Genomic DNA, 7,666 nt, shown 5'->3' on the forward strand with positions numbered 1-7,666 from the left:
ACATAGGTTTAATGTCCATATACACTCGTACAGTAAATTATGAATGTGGTGTCTGAACCTGACAGTAATTTCATCGGGGCTGCCTCTGATAGTAGAAATATTGTCACTGCACTCAGATGTGTGAGGTAAAAGCTCTTTGTAGAGAGATTATCTGTCATCCATGCCCCACATCTGTTTGTGTGTACACACACAGATGGCTGACATCATACTGAACACCTGGATATGACTTTGATTTCCTGCCAAATAGGTGAATCAGGAGGACAGCCACTATTATGGTTATCATGCTCTGATAAGAGTGTAAATTGGAATCTGACATATGTGCTCTCTCAGGAATTTAGGTGAAATAGCTGAAAGCAGATTGATGTATGTGTTTTATGGTACAGTGTCAGGTAGTACGGTGGCACTGCATAGCCTAGTATATCATGGTACAGTTCAGTACTTTATAGATGAATATATTACAAAATTATGTTTACTTTAGATTGTGTTGCTTTCGTTAAAAAATGTTTAAAGTAATAAAATAAATATGTATGTTGAAGCTGATGGCAATTAAATGTCATGATCTTATGACTTGACGTGATGCCTGCTTCAAGCTACAACCACTTCATATAAGTAACAATGAAACCAAGATAATTCAAAGATTGTTCATTATTAGAACCGCCACAGTGTAATGAGTGTACAGGCAACAAATTTAGTAGAGAATTAAAGTCTATAGCTTAGTGTATATAATGTAGTATCGTCATAGCAACATAGTAACAAAGAGAAAGTGGCATTTCTTCAGAAATAACTAGCTGAGATTTTCAGATAGATCACTAAACACATTTGTAATTATTAATAATAATAATTTAGCAGATTTTATTAAGCATCACTAGAGAGAAACCACAACCAACAATCAGTGATGAAGAGACAAAATCAAAGGTCAGAGCAAATGGACCTGGTATCAGTTGTAAGAACTTTGCTAAACTTGCACACAATCATGTTATCTTGAGTAATCTTGATCTTGAATAAAATTTCAGTCAAGTTAAATGGTTTCATTCACATCTTTTCATTCACGTTAGGAGCTGGCCCCTGAACCGGTATAGTAGGCTGTAAATCTAATTTATACTTTTGAGGACATTTGCAATTAAACTACAATGTATCGTATTGTCGATTAATTAAAACATGTTATTTACACATTCAGGTCATACATATACAATACACAAACCTATAAGCAGCAAAGTGATCAGAATGAACATTTCAGACTCATGTCTTTGTTGTTCTTTAACATTAAATATCAATCTGTTTGTTTGGAACATCTAATTCAGCAATCTCAGTTTCTATAAAATTCATAGTCATGGTGATTCTGAGGGTGATGTGTTGAATGAAAAGAGATCCAAACAACTTTTACTCACAGTCTGTACAGTACAGTATAGCGTGGATTGTGTTCTGCTGTATTACTACAGTATCTTTGGTGAAATGAGGCAAGTAACAGGCTGAATGTTCTCTGTAAAATCTGATGTTTGCACATAAAAACTGAGTGGGATTAACCATATGATGTTCTTCTTATCATTTATTTATTTCGCTCCATACTGCTGCATTCCAACCCCTTTGCTACTGAGACCAGATGAAACTGAAACAAAGACTTTGATTTCAACTTCTATTTTTGCAGTACATTACAGTATAGTGTAATTTAGGCAGCGTGCAAAGATACATTTTATACAATACTGTCATCCAATACAATAGTACTGCAGTAAATCATATTTCTGCTGTGAACTTTTTAGATGATCGTTAACACTATCTCAGAAAGGTCTTGATTGATATCTGTAGTGATTTTTGTGGCTGTAGTTCATGGAGGTTTCATTATATTTGAACATGTTTCTGATTTTTTTTTCTCATAGATTTCTAAAACGTGGACAAATCTTAGAAACACCTTCAATACAATGTAGCTTCAGCCTCAAATCATACCACAGAGTTGAGTTAACACGCAAAACAACTATAAATAGCATGAATCTCAACAGAAACTGAAAATAGTTGTAGTATATTATTCAGTCATCACACATAATACAGTAAATATAAACAACACAGACAGTAAAGACAAAGTCAACAGTCTCTGTATCAAGCAGTGACTGAAAATGCTCAGGCGGAAGCAAAATGCTCATATAGGCTGTCAGCCTACATTCTTATCAGTTTAAGCTACCCACCAAAAAAGATAAAAGAAATCGTTCACACTTGTTACCCTGAAAAATAGCTCTGCAAACCATTCTTTTGAAAACCAAAACCAAATTTCACATTTTAAAATTTATATTAGCATTGTTCCATAATTTAAAAAAAGGGAATCATTCACACTTGTAACCCACAAAAATAGCTTAGAAAACCATTCAAAGCATGGTAAGCATTACTACATGTTATTGTTTTTCTAGTCACTACAAACAGTATTATTGGTGCTGTAGTACAGTATAGTGCAGTGTTTTATTTATGGATTAAGATCATCAATCTGAATTTGTAAATCTTATCCAAGCATCTTGTTGTAGGCTGTACCCTTGTTCCTGCTGAACTGGTTCCAATGAAACTTTTGCTGAATTTGATAATTAAAGGAAATAATCTAGGTAACAAAGACTCACTATATTGAGACATTTCGTTTTGAGACAAGAGAAAACTTTTTTTTTTTTTTTTAGTCCATTACATACAATTCTTTTCCACCACACACTTCTACTTTCTTGAGTTTCGTAAAGAAAAATATCACTGCAGCTTTGACATAGACAACAAACTCAGCTGATAATTCACAGTTAAATAAATGAGCTGTGATATGAGCTGGCATTTAATAACCTCTTTAACACAGCCGCTCTCATCTTACCCTTTTTACATTTACACCATGTTTTGACATCAGTATTCATCCTAAAAATTACATATTCGTATTAACTTGAGAATATCTGTGTTAATAAATGACTTTAAGTATAGTCTTCCTTTCCTTACAAAGGACTCAGCCCCGCCCCTAACCAACTCGTTCTTAACTAAAAAACTGAAACAAAGATGGAAGGTTGCACTTTCAGAGCTTTTCTTATCAATACATCTATAGTTGTTGAGTTTGTGTGTGAGTCCAAACAGAAAAGAATCACTGCTAAACAAAGAGAATTCAGTTTTTCCATAGTGCTTCCTCTTAAACACAGAGCTGAGATATGCAGCTCTGTAGAAGATGCACACAATTACTTCAGAGGCGGGGTGCTTTATTTACATATGCAATATGCATAAGCAAGGTTACTGTGAGGGTGAAATAACCGACAGATAGAAAAGAAAAGCACAGACACGCCAGAAAGAAGAGAGAGGATATATAGGATATAGAATAGAATATAGATGATAGATGAATAGCTGTGGATAGTGTGCTGAAATGATGACATGTGATGATAGATGTAGAGTTGTAGAGATAGATAGTTATATGCCTGTGATGATCAGGTAGGTGATGGAGAGAGGGTGGTGGGGTAGGGTTGGGGAGAAGGGAGGGAGGCAGAGATGGGGGTGGGGGTGGGGGGGGTGGGCAGAAAATTGGTGTTATCAATATTTAACCAACCCTTCCAGCATATTTATGGCAGACAATAGAGCAGACATGCAACTGTCTCATGTGAGTGGAGGTGTATTTATTACAGACTGAAATAGAGGCCGTAAATAGGATGTTCATTGATATATCCCCGACACACTCGCATGGAAAGAGAGAAAAGCCCACCACTTGGTAGAGCACCCTAACCAATGATTCTCACCAAAATAAAGTATTAACATATCTGCTAATTGCACGTCACGATCCCAGAGTGCATCACAAATATTCATTAGGGGAATATTTCTACATGTGGCAAGCAGATGTATGTAATTTGAGAAAAAAAGGACCCAAAAAAACTATGAAAAGAGGGAGAAGAAATAAAATGTCTGGAGCTTTTTTTTTTTTTTTTTTTTTCACAGACCCATGGCCTCTCAGAAAATGTTTCCATGTGTTGTGTCTGAGCACACTGAGAGCAAAGAAGGAAAACATTCTCTCCTCCAAACCACATGCAACAGATTCTTTCTGAAGCCAAATAAATCTACCCTGTGTTTCAGATCATGTGACACTTTTTGTGCTTTGTGTTATTCCCAACATATCCTGTTTCAGCCCCGCCTCCCCGCGCACAAACACACAACACAACACACCACACACAACCAGCACAACACCACCACACACACAGCCACCCACACACACACGCCCTCCCTGACTACTCCAACACACACGCACAAACACCGCGCACACACACACACACACACACACACACAAACATACACGTACACGCAACACATGCACATTCAGAGTTTCCATTTCCTGTGCGTAAGATCACCTGTACAGACAGAATGGCGTGCTTCAATGCGACATGCTCGGGCAGGAAAACAGGAAAGGGAGTTCAAGGGTGTCCAACATGAAATACTCACAGAGTTAGGGGAAACCCAGAGCTCATGGCAGCACTCCAGATTCTGAAGACAGTAAGTAAAGTTTCACTAGTGCACTTTTTATTGCTTTAGCACTGCCATCATGTGCTCTACTTATGTTTGTACAAAAATGTTATTGAGGTGTTAAACATCCCATTATCTTGCACTTCTCAGTACAAGATGATGGGATCACGCGGCATAGCAGAGATTTATACCACTCAGTAATGTGTATGATAAATATGTAGCTGTAGCGACACCCAGTTAGCTCAGTTTAGCATAATGACTTGAAACTGGGGCAAAAAACTAGCCTGGCTGTGTCTAAAGGTAATCCAAATCTAAGGACATGTTCATATTGAAAAAGCCACGCTTTTTGGGGTCATGTTTTTTCATATACCAGTGAGACAATGACAAAAATTATCTGAAAAGTCCAGTTGCAGGTATGAATTTATGTGTTGAAAAGCTTATTTGGAGCCAAAACAGTGGTTCGTAGTACTCGAAGACTAGAGGATTCTACAACTTTTCTTTAGTTGCGATGATCTCAAGGTGAACAACAAAAATACAGCGTTCATGTTACAAAGAAGTCGTATTGTATTGTACTGAACCAGATTCAACTTAAAGAAAAATATTTTAGGCTTCACAAGTTTCCACTGTTTTCATTGCTTTACTACTCTTTAGTCCATGCAATGATTCAATGTGGTTTGTACTTGTGGTTTCTTTTTAGTCCATTAGCACTGAATGTAATATTTTTCATATAAATAAGCAGGTCAAGTTCCAATAAATAAATAAATAAATAAAGAGGCTCTTTAATGTTTGTTGCCACCAAGATTTTGTTTTGTCTTTTTGTCAAATGGTCTTTTTTTGTTTGAAGATGATTGTATGGATTGAATATGATAAAAACTAAATAAACACACATTTAACTTTTACGTACACTTTTACACATACACGATGCAGCAGTGTTTTGGATGATCGGAAAACTTCCCCTGTTCAAATGAATGAGGACTGCATTATTTTTGAATGTTGGTGTGAATGTTGCCTACGAGTCTATAGCTGTGCTCGTGGTTCTGTGTGGCTCTACTGTGCTTCTTAGCTGAAAGTTAATATCAGCATGTTAAAATGCTCACAGCTATAATGCTAACATGCTTATGTTTAACAAGTATAAAGTTTATGCGTAGTTTGGTCCATATACCTTATACCTTAATCTTTAATTGACATGCCAGCACGCTAACATGTTCTAATTACACTTGCTTTCTTCCTGAGAGTGAAATGAGAAGATAGATCCACTCTCACTCTCATTCCCCAACAAGATAGTTTTGTCCAAAGGTAACACATTGTACCTACCAGTGCCTCTAAAATTTACTAATTAACAAGTTATGGTTATATGTTTGTTTAATCCATAAATATTAAACAACAAACAAGCACATTGCCCAAAACATTGAACTATTCCTTTAAGCATTCCATATTCTCTGGACATACTCTAATTTTTTTTCTCCTCTAATTTCCTCCATAGGTTTTACTTAATATGTACTATTGTTACCTTGTTGTTCTTGCTATATGTGACACGCCATACTGATCAATCGCCCCTGTTCTCTGTGGGGTAACACACTGTTCCCCTGTGCATCTGACAGCCATCCCTAGCCCATTTACTGTCAAATGGGCTCTGCTCTCTTTGCCTGAGCTCAGATGCAGATTTATGCCAGAGCAATGCCGGTTCTTGCATATTAGATGAAAGCCTTGTTTGCATATACCCGCTCTCTCTCTCTCCCCCTCCCCTCCCCTCCCCTCCCCTCCTTCCCTCTTCCCCCCTCTTTCTCTCTCTTCCTTTTTTCTGAGGCGTCACTTTAATATGTATGCAAATGGGCTGCGCTCCACGGGCAGATATGTGTGGAGTCCTGTCCTGCAGTCAGGAGGTGTAGGAGAGATTGTGTTTGTATTTATGAGGCATGGGCCTTGCCGCTCTTGGGAGAGAAAACGCTGCGAGTAGTGTGGTGGAGGCTCTGCAGTGCAGGCAGAATGCAGATATGCCAATAACAGAGGTCATGGTTGTCACTAATGATAAGAGGAGACAATTAGACAATAGCATAGCTGTAATGTAACTCCCCCTTACAGCCTCTTATATACACACACACACACACACACACACACACACACACACACACACACACACACACACACACACACACACACAAACAACAAACAAACAAGCACACAAGCCTTCGTATCCCTGCTCTGGCATGAAGCAAGCTAACAGACTGAGGAGGAGATGCTTCTTCTGGAATGTTCTATATATTGCAGCAGCTCCTCTCCTCAGCGCTGCTCGACCTGGATAGGGAGTCCTGGGTGATTGGTGTGGGTAAAAGACCAATCTATTGATCCTGTGCATCTCTCCGGGGGGCGAGGATCACTGTCAGGGGCTGAGGCAGAGGAGACAAGGTCAGGTCACCCATGAGAGAGGCACCTTTAACCCATTTCATCAGTCTGATGCTTCCCAGACAGGCCTCAAAAGCCTGTGATCAATAATGTAATACGGAAATAAACAGAAATAAATAATAACAACTCCTAGTCTGTGGCTCGTATTAACTTTATCTTAGCATGTGTTATGAAAAACTTCCTGTTACATATACGGTTGGGTCCAATAGTCTGACAGTCTTCAGTAGCCCATTTCCCATTCACTTGAATGGGAAAGTGGTTTCAGACTTTTGGACCCGACTGTATGTATCACAAAATCACAGGAAAGATCCAGTTTCGAATAAAAGGAATTTATTTCAGATGTGTATTGTAAAATTGTGGGGAAAAAAAGAAGAAAAAAAGAGAAAATAACAATGAATGTCTGATATTATGTTCAAGACATAATAATATCTTGGCTTGGTGCCAATCAGTGATCTACTAAGGCAACACACACACACACACACACACGCACGCACACAAGAGAACTGTGCGCAAATCAAATGTCTGTTTCCTCTCTCTCTCTCTCACACACACACACACACACACACACACACACACACACACACACACATCCCCTTCCTCCATCATGAATAAACCATACAGTGTCTATGAGTCATATACCACCCCCACATCCCTCTCTAACCCACTCCCCCTATTTGCCGCTGCTAGAGTAAAAACGCTAATTAACGTGATGGCTAGCTCCAGCTCCTGTCAGCAGCTTGTGGGGGCCTCTCAACCAGCCAGGCTCCACTGGTCTCTGGTTTTAGCAGCTCTCTCCCCAGCCGCCATCTCTGGAGAACCG

This window comes from Seriola dumerili, unplaced genomic scaffold (assembly GCF_002260705.1).
Source record: "Seriola dumerili isolate Sdu_G_001 unplaced genomic scaffold, Sdu_1.0 BDQW01000017.1, whole genome shotgun sequence".
Lineage (NCBI taxonomy): Eukaryota > Metazoa > Chordata > Actinopteri > Carangiformes > Carangidae > Seriola > Seriola dumerili.